This window comes from Pezoporus flaviventris, unplaced genomic scaffold (assembly GCF_033815535.1).
Source record: "Pezoporus flaviventris isolate CSIRO_AGI_PZ_B2104156 unplaced genomic scaffold, CSIRO_AGI_Pfla_v1 ptg000001l, whole genome shotgun sequence".
In the NCBI taxonomy this organism is placed as follows: Eukaryota; Metazoa; Chordata; class Aves; order Psittaciformes; family Psittacidae; genus Pezoporus; species Pezoporus flaviventris.
The window spans coordinates 50,804,424-50,823,179 of NW_026892549.1; the positions used below are offsets into that span (position 1 = coordinate 50,804,424).

General features: G+C 43.2%; 1 protein-coding gene across 3 annotated transcripts in view; it reads right to left on the reverse strand.

Moving 5' to 3' along the window:
• Positions 1–15,324, reverse strand: part of MYO1B (myosin IB) — a 114,089-nt gene extending 98,765 nt beyond the window's left edge. For all 3 annotated transcript variants that reach the window (XM_061457340.1, XM_061457332.1, XM_061457323.1), the window contains exon 1: positions 15,210–15,324. The gene's annotated coding sequence lies outside the window, so the exon portion shown is untranslated. The remainder of the gene's footprint in view (positions 1–15,209) is intronic.
• Between the last annotated feature and the right edge of the window lie 3,432 nt (positions 15,325–18,756).

Sequence of the window (18,756 nt, forward strand, 5' to 3'; positions counted from 1 at the left end):
CAACAGCAGAACTTCACAGGTCAGCTGCAACCTCCCAGCTATGAAATGCTATCAGGCTGTCCCCTCTCCCCCTATCACTGCAGCATTATTTTAATTCTAAATATTTGTTCTTGTTTCTCAAAGCGCCGTAAAAATACCTCACACAATCAGCCTTAACTTGCCATAGTAGCTACCCATCACATAACTAATTTTAACCAAGCAAAGCCTTTTATCTTTCGCTTCTGTCCACAGCCACCGCTTTACTACATGCTATTTCATTTTTTGAGCAGTGAGTGGCATTTGAGAGATATGAGGTCAAGACTTAAGTTGTGTTTGATGTTTTTCCAAATTCAACGAAGAGAAACACAGCTCCACAGGCAGCTAATGGAAGTGATACAACAAGACCCCCCAAACCTGAACCAAGCCTGGGAATTACTAGAAATTCACATGGAAATGCAAAAACAGTGCTGAACTCTGGTAACCAACCAAAGCTGAGTCAACTCTGCTAAACAAACAAGGGAGCTTTTATTTTAAACAAAAACACTGGACAAATATTTTTTGTAGAAAAAGATACTTTTATTCTTAAAAGTTCACAAAAAATATTTTAAGCATTCACAAAATCTTTTCAGAGGTATCTTCAACTTCTGCATCCCATTAAGACACATGCTTTAAACTATCGGTCTTGTTTCAATGACCTAATTACTTCCTATACACCAACTAATGCTCAAAAAATTTTTGAATGCTCCTTCTTAAGTATGGAACTTATTAAATTTTGGGTTTGTAGCCAAAAACAAACAAAAAAGAGACAACATAAAAATCCTAATATGGGCAATTTCAGCCTAAAATTTAAGTTCTAACTCATCTACCACTGTGAAATTACATACCACCTACCACACTTCATGCATCACTGCTTGGGAATTTCAAGAGCAAGAGCAGCCAAACCCATAAAGAGCATACACTTATTCCAAAAATCAGAGGCATATTTTGCAGAAAAGGTGCACAAAGACACTATAGCTACTACTAAAAGCTGGATCAGAAAGTTGTATACAAATATTAATTTACCAATACATTTGAAAAGTTCCATTTTATGCTCAAAGGTTAATTTTCAACTTGCTTTTTCCCACAATAACTTAACATCATACTATGGTTGAAATATTTCCATTAACTTGCAAGCTAGAAAATATTAGAAACATAGCTCACAATATGCCTAGACACCTCATTTAACACTGATATTTGCAATAGCTTAGCCATTACAAAATATTCATTAAAGACTGTCTCATACACTGACGCACGATTTAAGAGTATTCTGCCATACCAATGTTGTTAGCCCCCACTTTGTGCTATGAATGCAATCATAAACCCCGCTCTGTCTTAGCAAACAGAAAAGGGAAATCCAGCAAACTTGTGGGATAATTTGATGGTCTATCTGAGATAAGAAGTGGGGAAAAAAGCACTGTTAAGAAAAGCCAACCATGTTTAAACATACATTAAGCAACTAGATGTAATTTAATCAATAATAGAATTTCATCTCTTAGAAGTATTATTAGATGAATACATACAGCACTTTCAAAACAGCAAATAACAATTATTAAAAGTAGCTGCTAAAAAAAACTCAAAAAACAGCACTACCAGAAAAAAAATAAAAAACAAACCTTTGCTACATTGCAAGATTAAACTTTAGTCAAGATTTCAGCAATATGCCACTAAGCTCAGAAACTGAATCCAAATCCATGTCCAAGTATTTGTATTTGCCATATACTCAAGGATGCCTTGCAGCTGAAAATCCTTTCCCACCAATGCTGGTGACAACGTGATCACCACCATTTGGAGAGTAAGACATAAAAGTAAGTGGCTTCTACCTATGCTTGTATCCATGCACCTTTAAAAAGATGAATGTTTCTCAAGAATCATTTCAAGAACCAGAAGTATGAGAGGAATGGGACCAAAACACGCTCTCAGTGCATTAGAGATCAGTAAGGATTGAAACCACAGCTGTGCTGGTGAGAGAGCAAACACTGGCAAACAGGAAATTAGGTTCCAGGAAAGAACCAGAACGGGCTGTGTCCTTTAAAACAAGGACAACTTTAGTGATTTTCAAACAAAGACTGCTGAATAGGGGAAGGTGGATGGAAGTACTGCTGTTAGGCTCCATTTGTAATTTCAAACTGGAAAGTCAATAAAGAATAGCCTCAAAATATAAGCAGTACTCCCCCGATTTACCTACTACCTTGCTCTTGTGACTGCAATGTCTCATTCTGTTGACATCAAGGAAAACGAGTGTTGTATGAAGATTGCAGCTGCAAATTATTAATATAGCAACAAATTAGCTCAGCAAAAATCCCAAAATTCTTGTAACACTTGCAGTCTGCCAGTCATATTCTTCCTCAAACATTCCCTGATCTCTTCCACACCCACTTAAGTCTTCTCCCACATTTACCCTTCTTATCCCCAGAGCAAACATCGGCAGCATTTCAGAACATCTCCCTGCTCTCCATTTGTCAAATCTGTTCTTCCTCACTTTGGTCTCCTATCTAGGCATTAATTCAATGGAGTGAGAAAACTTTCAACACATTTCCGTTCCCAGAAAAATGAAAACATATTATTCAGCAATCTTTCACAGCTTGATCTGTTTTTATGTTGGACAACATGCTCGGGAGGAGCATGCTAAGTCTGTAAAATGCTTTTATCCACACGCTCCCACACTACACATAGCATTTTGAAACACAGACAGTTGTATCTACTACTTGCAAGGCCTGCGATTGCCATTCAGATAGGTCAGCTAAATCTAAGACTTTCTTGTCTCTCTTAGCCACAAGGATGACAAATTAACAATTCCACTATTCCACAGCCAGAGCAGCCTCACCATTGGCCAACCTGAAACGAGCTAACAAAAACTATAAATAGAAGATGATACAGAGAACAGTCAAAACCCCAAAAGCCTTGTACAATTAAGTTCCCACATTCTCTAAGCGGGAAATGAAGTAATACCCCATTACTGGCATACAGCATGTTAGAGAATTGTCCAAGGTTTTCCACAACAGCCTCATACAGTAAAACAGCAACAACTGTCAGCATCTTCCTACAGATGTGCAGTCCTTAGCACACGTTTGCATTTGCTGCATTGGAATTACCATTCACTGCAGAGGTAGCTTGTTTTTCTTTTGTGGCACTGTAGCAAAACGGCAATTTCCCTACCATCAAAATTGACACAACAGATGTACCCAATATATGCTTCTAGCTTTGACTATTAAAAACAAACAAACAAACAAACAAACCTTTTGCTTCACTACCACAAACTCATTGTAGAAAATAACCACCTTTTTCTTTGCTAAGATTTCACGGGCAACCTGCACTATCAGTAAATCAATAGCAGAGTTCAAACTGATTCCATGCTCCAGCTCTGATCCCAAACCCCCGACAGGCTGCAATTACACTTGCCCACTCACTCCCTTTTTTCTCTGTCAGGGAGCAATCAACCCACACAGAGCGGAGACACTGTCAGGCCACTGCTGCAAAAAAGCAGCTACGAAGGGCCTGTCATTACATGAACCAAACAAAAGCAAAAGGGACTACAGCCATCCTGTACCACTTATGACAAGCCTTAGTACAAATTTAACAAGAAGCAGGGTTTAGAGTCATCCTCTTCTGCTGCCTAGTGACCTCCACACATCTCTGGCCTCTGACTGATGCACAGAAGGTGCAAGTTCATTGGGAACATTTGTGCAGCTGAACTATTACAGTGCTGAACTGTTACACATGGCTAGATTTCCCTACATCAGCACGTATGAAAAAAACACTGATACCATCCAAAGGAAATCTTTGCTTTCCCTCCAGACCCCCTAACATTTTAGTCTTCGGATGCTACAGGGGAGCAATGTACCTGGCATTTCCTATCTGCTGCCTGTTAGGAACACCTGCACCCTCCTCCTGCCCAGCTCACAGAAGTTGCTCTGCCACCATAAACATGGCGAAGAAACAAGCACCATAAAGCAGCACAGTGTTACAGCTCATGATTTCTTCCTCCAAGAATGTGGACTTGAGACACCTGAGAGACAGACTGCAGGAAGGAATGTTAATAGATACTGCAACAGCTTAAAGAACTAAAATGCTTCCCTCTGAGTCTCCATCTTTCCCCTTGGAAAGGCCGATGTCTGAGTATCTTCTGAATTCCTTTTGCTCCCACAGTCCTATTGAACAAATCAGTGTGTTCCAATAGGAAAAGGTTTATTATCTGGGGCTCTGAATTAGTTAACATTTCTCACATTTTACCTACCAGGAAATCAGCATTGTTTGAGAGCCTTGTGCAATTTCTCTTTATTTTCTGTAGGCATCAAACATGCACTAGATTCCTTGAGTACTTCACAACAAACAGCTTCAGTGAATTTCAGATGAAAATGTGGCATTATGGGCTATATTTGTATTGGACTGCAGGAATGTTTGCATTCAGCACCAGCTAAATGGGAACAGCCCTTTAGCAACATCAGATTAGGACAGTTGTGCACCACTGACTGCAATTCAGACGACAGAAGATTTGTCCGGCAGAATTCCATAGCAGGAACAAATGCTCCGCTGGCTCTTGCTACCCAATGCCACACATTTAGCTAAAGATTTGGTAATTTTCAAGAAAGAAACAGTCCACTTGAAGTACTGCTCAGCAAACAGCTGCAGCCACATGAAGCAATGTCATCTTTTAGTAGTTTAACAACAGAGGCTTAGCTCCAGTTTAGAATAACTGACAGCGTAATAATTAGATTTCACTAGGAGGTGTACAGACTGTTCTCTGGGACATTATCTCCTACTGACATAAACAGTGGCTGAAGTTTTCTTCATTAACAGGGCTCAGGCCTTTACAAATGCAGAGGAGAGAGCTTTGGTGGTTGTTTTTTGAGGGTTTGGGGGGTTTGTTAAGGGGGAGAGTATCTTTGGGTTGGTTTGGGGGGCGGTTGTTGGGAGTTTTGGCTGGGTTTCTTATTTTTACATCAATTTGGTTACAATCTACATTAAGCAGTAATTAATCATCATTAACCCCACAAAAGTGAAATGCCTCTTCCATGTCTCTGTTCATATCCTTCATGACAAGACTATGCACCACTCTCATACCACATAAAAAATGCACGGTACCTCACCGCAAAGCCAAAATAACCTGAGCCATGCATGCAGGAGATACAGCTTCACCCTCCTCCTCCTCCCTAATAAAAGACTAATTGATGAGCATGGGCAAAGGAGTGAGGAGTTGTGTTAGCATTTCTCTAAGGCTATTTTCTGCTACTTTTGCATACTAGTTAGAATAACATTAGCACGGATGTTACCTGCCGTAAGACACCATGGGGTGTATCTATTCTACTGTTTCTGCTTTATAATCCCAGCAGTACAGGTTTTCAAATTACTTCTAGTAATTATTTTGCAACCACAACAGAGTAACTGCCACCAGTAATTGCGCTCAGGGGCTGATCTATTTCCTAAGTCAACCTGCAGCCTTGCTTTACCTCATCTAGGTTGGTCATACAGTCACACCAGGTTTGGGGGAAAACATCTGGGTCCTTCACCGTTGCTAAGGCACCTGCTAAAACACAGCCTTAAAATCATTAAAAGACATTTGATACTCCATTTTCTACCTGCAAAAATTCCTTTACATTTTGGATTCTGTTGGCAGGCTTCAAAGATTATAGATGTGGGGAAGCCTTTTCTGATGGAGCCTGATTCATTTTTTTCCTTTTTTTTTTTTTCTGTCTTAAAAATTACTTCTTTTTAATGGGGAGAACACTTTGGGCAGCCTCAATGCATCCGGCAATAGCTCTTCACTAACAAGGCTGTTGGCAATCCAAAATTCTGGTTAAATTCCCACTGACTCAGCAGAAACAGGATCCATGGTGGTTTCTTACTTTTAGGCTTTTCTTAGTCACTGCCTAACCACAGAGCTTTATAACCACCCCAGGTCCCCATTTACAGAAAGGGATGAATCACTCAGCAGTAAGGGGGGTCTCTTTTTGGCACATACCTTGCTAAGATTCTCTGGAATCTTTTTGAAAACTAGTGAAATGTGACTGCAAAACCAGAAGTTGTCAAAGGTCCTGCCTTCTTCCCCTAAACCAAAGACTAGATTTCAGACTGAGAGTGCTCTTCAGACATAATTTTTTGGCAGTACAGAACATGAACACAAAGAAAACACCCTCATTCTTTAAAAAAAGAATAAATAAAAAAATAAATAAAACACAACAAAAAAACCCACAAAAATTAGCCTTTACTACTGGATATCCCAACTCCTCTAAGCAGGGGTTGCCCTTTTAAACTCATTACCTTCATCTTTCAAGCTGCCGCTTAAGTTTTCTGCCAATTACTGGGGATCCAGCCCAATCCAAAGGTTGTTTGCATAGCTCTTGCAGAACAGGGGCACAAAAACCAAGGTAGTGCTTATTTGTTTTGGGGGATCTTCTTTGTTTGTTATATGTCACACACCAGTAGCTTGCTACCACACCAGAGCCTGCGTTCAAAAGAGCCCCTGGTAGAAGATCCTCACAAAACACCACTTAAAATCAACCAGCCCTCACAAAGTCTAAACATTTCTTTCAACTGAGGTTTCACTCCTCTGGCAGCCATCCAGCAATCAGCTGTAAGATAGATCTTTCATTTATACTCTCATTATAATAGGATTTTTACCTTCCCATCCACACAAGCATGTGGGCAGACAGCAAGGCTCACTTTCCTTCAGACAGCACATAAACCACATATCCCTGACACAGGTGAAAGAAATCTGCTTGCAGCAGGGCAACTGAAGTGAACATCCATTTATATTGCATCAGTGAGGTGAGTATGAAGAGACGTCTTGATACTACAGGGTTAAAATACTAGAGGACATGCTAATCTTCTCTTCAAATACTTGTGTGCATTGCATGTTAAGCAGTCAGTGATAAGCCTTGGAGATATGCAGACTATGACAGAACAGAACCGGTAACACTGCAGCTTCACTCAGCTGTCAACAGCAGAAGGAAAAACAGCCACAGAATGTCCCCATGGCAGTCACTGAACCAGACTTAAACCAGGCACAGAAAACACAAAGCTAATCAAGAGCATCAGGAAATCCAGATCCCAGAAGACGCATTGGTGCCCCTAACCACCCACCACCAAGACACCCATGATAACTGAGTACACCTCGAATTCCTAGAGCAGCTGGCACCACCATCACACTCACTGAGTTGCCCACAGACCAAGGTCCAAGTTTCCATGCACCCATATTCTGTTCGAAGCAGTAAAAATCTGGGTGAAGATAAAATTTACATGGCTGAGAACACTGTCACCTTCACTTTCCTTTTCCATTTAAGACAGAAGAAAAAAAAGACACTTGAACACCACCTGAATGGTGCCTGTTGCAATTTCCCTCTCCTGGAAATCTCACTGATGGGCTCCCTGTAATATCTGTACATATTTTTGGTATGTCTATAGCCTAGTGTTTTAAAAAAACAAGACAAATCATACTGGCTGTACATGTCTTGGTCTCCATGTCTACACTCTCATACATGCCTAATGCTGAATTTCAAAGGACCCGGGAGTAAAGGACAACAGATTACCTAATTTTCCACATGTAAAAGCAGGCAGGAGAGGAGATCTAAGCATAAGCATCCCATCAGAGACGTGGGTTGCAAGGAGAGCAAACCAGTTATTAAGTACCACAGAGCCATTGCAGAAGAACAGCTCCACAAAATTCCCTAGCTGCAGAAAAGCTTCAAGTGGAAATTACTGCTTCTTTGCAAGTCAATCTACCACAAGAGAAAAACCTGCAGGAAGTCAGATTCGACTAGTCCCATTTCTCCCTGGACTAGCTGCCAGGGTAACAGAACAGTGCAAGGTTTCACCCCACAAGCCATTGCTGTCTATTCTGCACATCAATTTCTCTTCAGCAAAACACTGCCATTTTTAATGAAGGAGAGGGAGGATAAAAAAAAAAAAATGGATGGAAGTGTTGCAGGAAGAGGAAGCAATAGGTGCCCTAAACCCAAGCTAAAAAAAGCATCTATTAAAGGGCAGAGGAGGCTTAGATAAATTACATGTTCTGTTTAGACATGTTTGCTTCTCTTAAGTGTTGAGCTATATCCAGTTTTGTCGTTTCCATTCTTAACAGTCATTTTCAGTAGGACACCTGAAATCACAGGATAAAACTCATCAATTTTTAATTTAAGGTATCTCCAGCTATTTTTGTGTATCTCTTATTAAGAGATATCTCAGATAACGGGAGCAGTTCAAGAAGCTGCATTTCATGCCACAGGAGCCACTCCTGTCCAGATGTTCATTAAGTTAGAAACCAGCAATGTTTTTATTAACATCTAGCATGATAAACAGAGGCATTTCCAAATGAAATGGTAACACTTCACACATTTAGAGAGGGACACTTTCCTAAAACATCAGTAGAAATCAGCTCCCTCCCACAGAAGGAAAAAAGCCCATCTCACAGCAGACAAATTCAACATACGCTTACAGGTACTGAGTTTTCCTCGCTTTGTTTCAGTGAGAACTATCACCTGGCAGTTTTAAGAAGCAAAAAGATCTGTTCACATCAGATACAGGCAAGCTTTCCCCGTGTCAGAAATCTGTTAGGTATGAGGAGCTCCAGCTCTACCCTTGCTTGCCAGAAAATGTTCTCCTGGAATGAACTTTAACACAGCCTTGCACTCTTTGATCACTGAAGGTAATCTCCAGAGTCCTTTCAACTCCCACAGCCTCACAATCTGTGAACTGAACAATGGCAATAGTAGCTATATCTGTTCTGCATGTCCCAGACCTAAGCCAAAACCACTGTATCATGCAATCATGATTACTATACTGCATTACTCCAGAGTGAGATTTTTCAGCCTTCTAATGTTGCATGAGAAATAGGTCCGGCAGTGTTTCCTACAATTATTCATGGTCCATTAATATCCACTTCTTGTTCCTTGTGCTAATACTACTGAGGTTTTGGTTTGGTTTTAAATTTAAACGTGTTTTCTCCCTCACAGGAAAATATTTAGAGCGGATTATCTTATAGTGCTCATTCTGAATAAAGCACAGCCAGTATTGATCCTTTTCCTATTGGCAGCTTCTCCATCCCCTTGACCATCCCAATAGTCCTTTTCTGCTCCCACTCCTATTTGAGCCCAGCTTTGCTGAGCAGGGTTAACCAAGGCTGTCCAGATGATTCCTGGTACATCATGGCAGTGATATTTCCTCACCACAATCAGGAATATTCCTTCAGAAAGAAAGGGATCCATTTTCATTTTCACCCCCTCCACTACTCTTTGTCCTTCTCCCAAGTTTCACCTGGAATCAGCACTTCCCTAGCTTACCCTGCACAACTAAGCCCGACTGGTCCATCAGTCACAGATCCATCCTCATCTGTAAAAACTAGGGAGGGTTTCCAGACACTCAAGTAACCAGTTGGTTACTGGTTTAGCTATATGTTTAACTTGTTTAACTTGTAGGTTTAACTACTCCCCAAAATAATCTGCTTTTCAACCTTTCCATCTTCCTGCTCACCTCTCCAAGCCTCTCTTGATGAAAAGGTAGAGCAGCTGGTATTCCTGCTGCAAGTTATCCGATGCTCCTTCTTCCACATCAGGTAAGCATGAGCTCTGCTAGAAAAAGTTTTTTTCTCCACCCTCAAACACAAAGCTCTAGCAAAGCTATTTGGTGGACAGTTAACTGCTCCCAGAAGAAACAGCACCTCTTCATCTCTCACACAGGGTCACCAGTGCCTCTCTGTTAAGCTGCTTATTTGTTTCTGCAGAAGAACAATGGAGAGGGTTTATACCAACTTCACTCCCTTCAACAGCTCTTCTTAAAAGAACTAATTTATCATTATAGTGCCATCCAAAGAGTCCTTATGCAATAAGGACTTTGAGGATACCTCTTTGATCTAAAAGGACACCCTCAACTGTCCTACAAATGGTTTTAACACAAAAGCATTAAAATACAGTGAGTAAGTGCAACTTCCTTTGCTTGCGCTTTCCCAAGACACAGAATTCAACACTTCCTCACCCAGCAGTTTCCTCGTTTCACTTCTGAGGTGCAGGTTTTCAAAGGTCAGTGGAAAAGATTAAACTACAGCATCAGGACTTTACAAATGCTCCACTGTGCATAAAAACTGGTTACTTTAAGGCCAAGTGTTTACAAAGATACCTAAATACCAGTATGCTCTTGTAGACATGAGGAAGAACAGACTCCATAAAGAAAATATATATGAAAGAGTAGAAACATTTCAGGATACGACTGCTCTCTACCTCCTTCCATTATAGTAAATCCTGCAGTTTAATTACTCTTAATCCTAATTCAAAGTACCCCCAGTAGCACATTAGAGCATACAGACTACGCAAATCATGGAAAAATACAGAAAAAGATAAGCAGAGAGTGACAGTCTGGAGAACTCACACACAGAGCATACTTGTGGGCCCAGGAAACTTGCACCAACGCTGTCATGGCTGTGGTCACAAACTTTTAAAAACTGGTTTCTGCTGACAGCAGGGAAAAATGAGTCTCTTCTTGCTGCCCGTATTTAGAAAATAAAGAAATCTACAGCATGTAATGCTGACAGTAGAGCACCCACCAACCCTTCTCATATCTCCTCTTTTTCCTCTTCCTATATGCTTTTTCTTTCTTCCTGGTATCTTTCCTTTCCATCATCCTCTTGCCCAACAACATAAGGATTTCTGCTAGTACAAGACTCCTGTAAGGACTGCTGCCTCTACAAGACAGGGAGAACAAGGCAAAGTTTATTAGTACACCCACACCAAAGCAATTCTGAGACAGTGCAGCACAATGTTGGGGACGAGGCAATTACTGAAACCCCATGATACACCCTCCCCCGCAAAGGAGAAAATCTTTGTGACAGTAAATATTTCTCACTCCTTGGGACTCTGGATATTTGGATCCCTTATCTTGGGCCTTCAGCTTGTTTGCTGAAATGTTAAATCTGGACGCTTAGGCTAGAGGCCACCTCTTGATTGCTCTCAATCCAAAGGCTGGAGCATTAGTGTGTGTTACTTGTGTGTGCATAGGTTTTCCACTGGAAAGAATCCTGACTTCGGGGTCAATTATACCCGATACATCTCTGCACAGAAGGTCTCCCCAACGAGTTTGCATCTGAAAAGGGGGCTTGATAATTCTTCGTCTCTGAAACTACAGTTTTAAACTTCAGTCTTTCCCACTCAAACACTTCCATCGCCACAGTGACTTCACTAGCAGACTTAAAATAGAACAAGAAATTGACACAAGTTTACTTGCTGGTACCAAATGGGAAATTTCCCAGCAACAAGGAGTTGAGAGAGACAAAAAGACTGCACAGTTGTCTCTAAAATCTATGCCACTAGATCTTTTCATGGCAAAGGACTATTTGGATGGTTCTAGGATTGCAGCTGGATGCTATATTTGCCTGAAATCAGCAACTCCAAACACTCTACAGTTACTTCAAAGAAAGGTAAGCAAAAGGCAATATAAACTGCTTGGTTTCAAGACAGGTTTCTTCAAAGAAAGAGCAAAGGACCAAAAATGGCAGGAATCACTGGAAATGGTCACACACAAAAGCTCTGCTCCAGAAGAGCCTGTCACAGGCCAGATGGGTCCCTGACAATCAAGCCACACATTTCACAGTTACCTGCTTCTCAGATACAGGGTATGATTGCAACAATCATGATATACCAGTGGTTTCTGGAGGATGAGGGGCAGGTCTAAGAGGTAAGTAAAGAACTAGAGGCCACTTGGTTAGAGAAAAAAAAACAGCCTGGCAGGAAATCAAAGGCAAAAATGATGAGAAACTGTAGAAATGAGTTAGTGTCCCTACTGAGGTATGGAACCTGGAAACCCCAGACAGGGCCACTGAAAGTCCTTTATTTGCTCACTGAGCAGAGGTACTTCTCCTATTCAAAGGGGGAAACACCTACTATACTTCTTTTACATAGTTTATATATGTGAAAGTACCTGGGCAAGAGTTGAGAAACTCCCCTTCCTTCACCATTCTCCCCTGAGATGGAGTTTAAGTCCAGCAGCCAAGAAAGAGGAGATCCTGGTCTCCACACTTTGTTCAGACACCAAAATCTGGACTCATACAAACCAAACGATCAAAGCTTTCACAATCTACAAGCAAACTGGGGCACAGCTATAAAGGGTGAACGATTTGAGACTAACACTCAAACACACCAGGAAAGAGTCATAAAAAGACCCTTGTTGCAGTTCCAGTATCCTTCTTAACAGCTGCCTCACAGCGTATGACAAAGAGTTGCAGCCCCTTCCACTATTCCATCAGTGCAGAAGAAAAACCTTTTATTTCTACCTTTTTCTTTTCCCCAAGGAACTTCAAAACAAAAGATAAATGTTGTTCTTTACTGCTTCTTTATGACAAAGCGTGCCTTGATGTTAGTTTATATATCAGAAACTCCGCTCTGATTTCCTCCTTTTTGGAGGATATGAATGGGGAGGTTACATAAGGGTGTAACAGGAGCTGTTACTTCCTCTCCCAGTTGAAGAGAAAAAGCTGTGGATCAGGTTACAGACTCAAGGGCTGACCATCACCACTGCAGCCTTCCTCTATTCTGTGCCAGTATTCCCCCAGCAAACAGGAGAAGCTGCTCAGAAGGCTGTGAGAATGTAAAATAACTAAGTAAATCGCTATTAGGGAGGAAAAAAAAGCCTTTCTTTTTGTCTTTCATCAAACTCAGGAAATTCCCCAGGCTTGACGCACACCATCACTCAAGTCACCATTTTCCATTTCAGTTTGTTCTTCATTAGCACGGTAAGAACGATAAAAGAAATGTAAGGTAAGATTTATACGGTGGTCTGACACGTTAGCTGCACTTAAATACCCTTAGCAGACTGACAGAGCACTTAACTTTGGCGGGTATGTTAGCGCTTGTCCCAGCTCTGACCACATAGGGCAAGTGAAAGGAGGAAACGCAGCGTCCAGATTGGCCTACACAAGCACTAAGCTGTTCTCCAAATGATCCCACTTGTGCTTTCTTCACCTTCCTCCCAGATTCCCAAGCCACTGCTAGTACTGCTGCCGCCAAAGGAAGATGAGATCAAACTCCAACACAAGGAATTTCTGTTCCCACAGAGCTCAGAGAAACCAGATGATCTCAGAGGATCATGTGAAGCAAGTCCATGACACTTCCATGAGGCAGAGCATCTCCAGTACATTGCCAGCAGTTTCTTAAGAGTCTACAGTGGGAAAAATTAATGGCTTTGCTTATTTTCCAATTTCTCTCTCCCACTTCCTCCTCTCATTTGCCAGACTTTTATTTTCCCTTCCCCCATTAGCACCAGTAGGCTTGCAATGTACATTTCCCTTCCAAGGGGAATCACATCTAGTCTTGCACAACTTTTGAGAGGGCCAACACACACAGCTAAACTAAACTACTTGTCCTCTGGCATTGTTTCCTCAGAGATCCTCCCCACAGACACAATTTAACAGGCCTCTTACAAAAAAGGAAAGAATAAAAGGCAAGTTTCTGTGATCTAAGATGCTTTTGGGAGTTCTTTCATCTCCACCTTTCTGAGCACTCAGTTTGCAGTGCCCACATGAAGCTTTTAAGATGTACATAAAATACACCCCCTAACCCCACGTAGGTGTTTTCAGAAACATCTTCTTTCCTAAGGACAGGAGGGAACTTGTGGTAAACTAACATGCCAGTAAGTGCCACATGAGGGTAAACGCTGACACGAGTGGTGACCACTGTATGTTATTCTGGAAATAACGGGAATGCTCCAACCATTACACCTTCACACAGAATCAAGGCAGAGGCAGTGCACTGCTTTAAGCACTAAATTAGAGACACTCTCAGACTCAAGCATGGGACAACTGGAAACAAAAACATATGAAGAGAAGAACACCGTTACCTTTAATACGCTTAAAAGCAGCCAAGCCCTGAACTCTACTTTAACAGATGGGTCAGACTATTTCTGTTCCCTCACACTGCGTGCTTTTGGGGAAAGCCTTGTTTTTGACACAGGGCTTGACAAAGTGATGATTCATCCAGGATGGGCAGCTTGTTGCCAGCCTTAATTCACAATTAACAATAGGACAGCCGGATATGGGAAACTCATGATTCAACACAAAAATTGCAAAGTCAGCCGTTTTTCCTGACCTTTACACATTTTCCAGTGGTAATTTCTGATCGGGATATGTTTTAATTAGTTTCTCCAACATAACAGTAGTTATCCTTTATTTCATTAACATTATGCTTGTCCTTTAGGATGGCGGTCCAGGTTAAATACATAGCAGTTGATGTAATCACACTCTCTGAAACTGCAAATGTTTCGATTACTCAAAAAAACAAACAGCACGTGTGTGCACGGAGGTTCGAGCACATAGGTACCATGGGCAAGAGAAATGCACGCTGCACCTATATGCACTTTGTGACAGTACCACCCGCCCCGCTGCCTGTGGCCCTGCCGGGATGGCCATTGTGTTGCACAGGGAGTCTGGCCGCTGCGAGGAACAAAGGGATGCCCTTCCCAAAACACAGCGGCAGCAGATGTCCTGCACCGAATCCCGGCAGCCTCAGCCTCCCTAAGTGCACACAGACGGTCTTACTTCGGAGGCTACAGCAAGTGTCCCCTCAGGGAAGCTCTCTGGGACAACGACCCTGCCCTGGAAAGCCCTTCCTCAAGTCTCTCCTCCCAGAGTTACTCGACGGCAGAATTCACCATCCTGCTCCGAGCTACCAGCATTCTTCCCACGGTCCTCCCCTCTCCCCATACCCGAGCCCGCACTTTTGAATTAAGCAAAGCCGCGCACACACGGTAATTATTTCAGACAAGAAGAAACAGATGCCACAGTCCCTTTCTTTCCAGAAAAAGCATGCACACACACACACATCCTTGTTTTAAAGGGTAAGATCCGGACCATCTCCGCGTGTGTGCACACCAGCATTCATGCCTACAATAAGACGCCTAGAGCCCACAGCCATTCAGCAGATGCTAAGCGAAGCCACAGCGCCCGTACATCGTCCCAAAGCCGCAGTTTGTCCCGGGAAGGGGCGCCCAGAACGCGCCGGGGTTCCCGTGCTCGGCACCAGCACTCCGGCACCACCGCCCCTAACTGCAAAGGACGCGGCGCCGAACCCCCGTTAACCCAAGAGCTCTGCAGCACCGACACCGACCCACCCCCCGGGTCCCGTCCCGCTCCGCAGCCCCGCAACCCGCCGGACCCGCCGGACAAAGGGGCCCGGTCCGACGATGCGGGCAAGGGGTGGGTGCCGGGGGAGCCATACCTGTGCCGCCCAAGGGCGCTGCCCGCCGTGCCGAGGCAGCCGCCTCCCGCCCCGATCCGCCGGCAGACGCTGCCCTGTCGAGGCGGCGAGGAGCGGGGCACAGCCCCGGCCCCTCCCCGCCGCACACGGCAGGGGCGGAGGCGCCGCCGCCAGCCCCGGACCCGGTCCCGGACCCGGCTCCGCAGCGCCGCCCGGCGGGCCCCGCTCCCTGCGCCCGGGGCTGCCCGGGCTCCCCTGGGTGGAGCCCAGCCCCGCAGTCCTGCCCGGTGCCAGTGCCGGTCCCCTCCACGCATAGTCCTCCCGTCCCGTGAGCTGTGAGGGATTCTTACCCCCCTCCCCGTGCGGCTTAACACGGTGTTAATCTTACCGCCTGCACACTTCACCCTCAGCCTTCAGAAACTAACCAAAGAAAAGAAACTGACCCAAGTAACGAGTGATAGGGCAAGAGGAAACGGCCTCGAGCTGCACCAGGGGAGGTTTAGATTGGATACTAGGAACAATTTCTTCACAGGAAGGATGATCAGGCATCGGAACAGGCTGCCCAGGAAAGCGGTGAAATCTCTGTCCCTGGAAGTGTTCAAAACCGTGTAGCCGTTAGTGACATGCTTTGGTGGTAGACTGGGCAGTCTGGGGTAATGGTTGGACTTGATGATCTTAAAGGTCTTTTCCAACCTAGCTGATTCTATGATTCTACTTCTAACATCCCCAGCCGGATTCCTGCAAGGTCGTTTTCAGCACCTCCTGAAAACATGCCAGCATTTTAAATGTAAGCACCCAAAAGTATTTACAGCAGGGTAACGCATCTTATCTGCCCAGCCCTGCCCCTGATAAGCACATAAACCATCAACAGTGTAGGTCGACTGCCCCATTGTGTAAAGAGAGGGAAAGAAAGGAAAAGCCCTAAGGGCTGTGTTCATACTGTGTGGCCATTCTCTGGCTTGAAACCGGGTCTGTGGGCAAGTAAGCAGAGGTTTCTCCCCAGCCCCCAAAACCTCCCCAGTTGAGACAGGGCAGTATTTAGGTTTACAGACCACACTCACACAGCAAAATACCCCCCATGAAGAGTTTCACCGCATGTGCTTTTTCCTAATAAGCCAACTTCCATGTTACCTCATTGTTATTTTTTTCATGTTTGAAAGTAGGCTCTTTTCAAGCTGGGTTGTTTTTAAACAACAAGAAGCTTCAACTCAACTACAAGCTAACCCCGTGTTGGACAGGTAACAGCAAAGAGGATCTCAGCTGCACACACACCAGAACCCTGCACAGTATGTGGAAGAAATGCAGCATACATCACCAGGTTCAATATGATCAGAAACACGCAGTGAAGATGCAAAATGCATTTTTAAAGCCCTTCTTGTTAAAACACGTTAGTTATTTCATAGTGAGTACTGATTCATAACTCATCACTATTTTATTACCTGGAAATCAGCTCCTAAGATTTGTCTCACCCTCTCATTCTTAATCTGTAAAAATGACTACTTTCACCAGAAGTGGTCAAAAACTGCTTCAACAAAATACTTTCCTCACTGAAAAATTTAAGGCTTGGTTAAAACTCCGAAACAGTGATAGTGTGATGCAGGTATTCTCAGGAAGGTAATTTAGGTTTGGGGTGGTCTGGAAGAGGCAAGAGCCATTCCTGAGCAGCACCATGACTCCATCCTTTTGCCCTGTTCTTCATTCAGGTTAATGTCACTTTGCTCGTGACTTTGCTTGCTGTTCTGCGACTTAGTTATTGCATTCTTTCCCAATTAATGAAGGGGGAAAAGTACTTTATTTTTACTCCTTATCTAAATGAAAACTAAATTCAGGTTTTTGTAAGGAAAGTAGTCACTGCCCAGCCAATGCTATTTACCAAAACTGCACCCAGAACATTCAGTAGCATCACAAGGCAGTCACTGCAAACATTGCACAAAGTATCTATTTCAACTTTACACATGAAAATTATCAAAACTTTTTGCATTGTTATGAAAACACAACATCTTCTACCTCAGAAGTTAAAATTCCCCATTTCATCCAAAGGGAAGCATCAGCACAGGACAAAAGCAGTGTAGCTTTCCTGCCACAGTCTTACTGCTGTGGTTCAAAAGGGTTAATGGTGGTTACTTCTCAGCCACACTCTTTGTGCCTCTTTGCTGCTTAGATTCCTGTAAATAACAATGTCCATCTGTAATAGGTGGTGGTATTTGGTAGCATTTATAACATGGATAATAATTAGCATCCTTGTGAAGGTGCCTTGTCCTCCAGGAAACAAACCAAAACTATCCAGAGTTCTCTAGTCTTCCAGCACTCTGTTCCCACTTTGTTTCATCTCTGTGTGAAAGAAGATAACCTCATCACCCATCCTTATTCTGAGGCAGTTTTACATTCTTGTGAATGTGAATTAGAAGCCTATCACTGGAGCACCTCCCATACAAAGACAGCCTGAGAGAGCTGGACTTGTCCAGCCTGAAGAAGAGAAGGCTCCAGGGAGACCTTATTGTTGCATCCCACTACCCAAAGGGGGCCTAACAAGAAATCTGGAGAGGAACATTTTACAAGGCATGTAGGGGTAGGATGGGGTGCAATGGTTTTAAACTGAAGGAAGGGTGATTTAAGTTAGATACAAGGAAGAAATTCTTCCCTGTGAGGGTGGAGAGGCACTGGAAAAGGCTGCCCAGAGAAGCTGTGTCTGCCCCATCCCTGGCAGTGTTCAAGGCCAGGCTGGACAAGGCTTGGAGCAACCTGAGCTAGTGGAAGGTGTCCCTTCCCATGGCAGGGGGTTTAAGGTCCTTTCCAACCCAAACCATTCTATGATTCTTTTTACTACATCTACTGGACTACCATAATTACTACTGGCACAAATCTGCAGTAAACGTAAAAAAAAAAAAAACAAATTTAAAATAACCTAAAAGATGTACAGGCAGATACCAAGAATGCTTTTCTTCTGGAAATATCACATTTCTTAAAGCCAAATGGTGTATCGGCATATAAGTGATCAGGGATGATCAGTATTCAACACACATTCAGGTCTCTTTTGAACATCAGTTAACCTAGAGGATATTTAAGAGGAATTTCCAACTACTGAACCATTAAGCGTGTTTTCTTAGCACACACATACGTCATTCTGAAAGGGCAGAGGCTTCATTTGGCAAGAGCCTAGAGCAATTTCAGAGAGAAAATGGGAATGTGGCTGCATCCCTGTTTCGCAGCTCCCAAATCACGGCCGCGCCAGAAGCTGTGGCAGACATCTGTGTCCATCAGAGCAGTTTAGGAACTGCTTATTTACAGACAACCTCTTTTTATTTTCCTTTTCTTCTTTTGGACATTTCCACAGGGTGGACACTACCCTTTCTTGATTACAGCCTACAGCTTCACAAGCCAAGCAAGTCAGACACAAACCCAACTGTAAAACCAGCTGTTGCTAAGACTGTAAGGGCAAAACTGTGGCATTTCATGGTCCCATTTAGATTGACAACCCACAAGTCAAACACAAAACAGCCCTTGCATTTGTCTATGACAGTCCCTGGCAATTAGAAGAGCACTAGTTAATGTCTAAAAGTACCTCCTA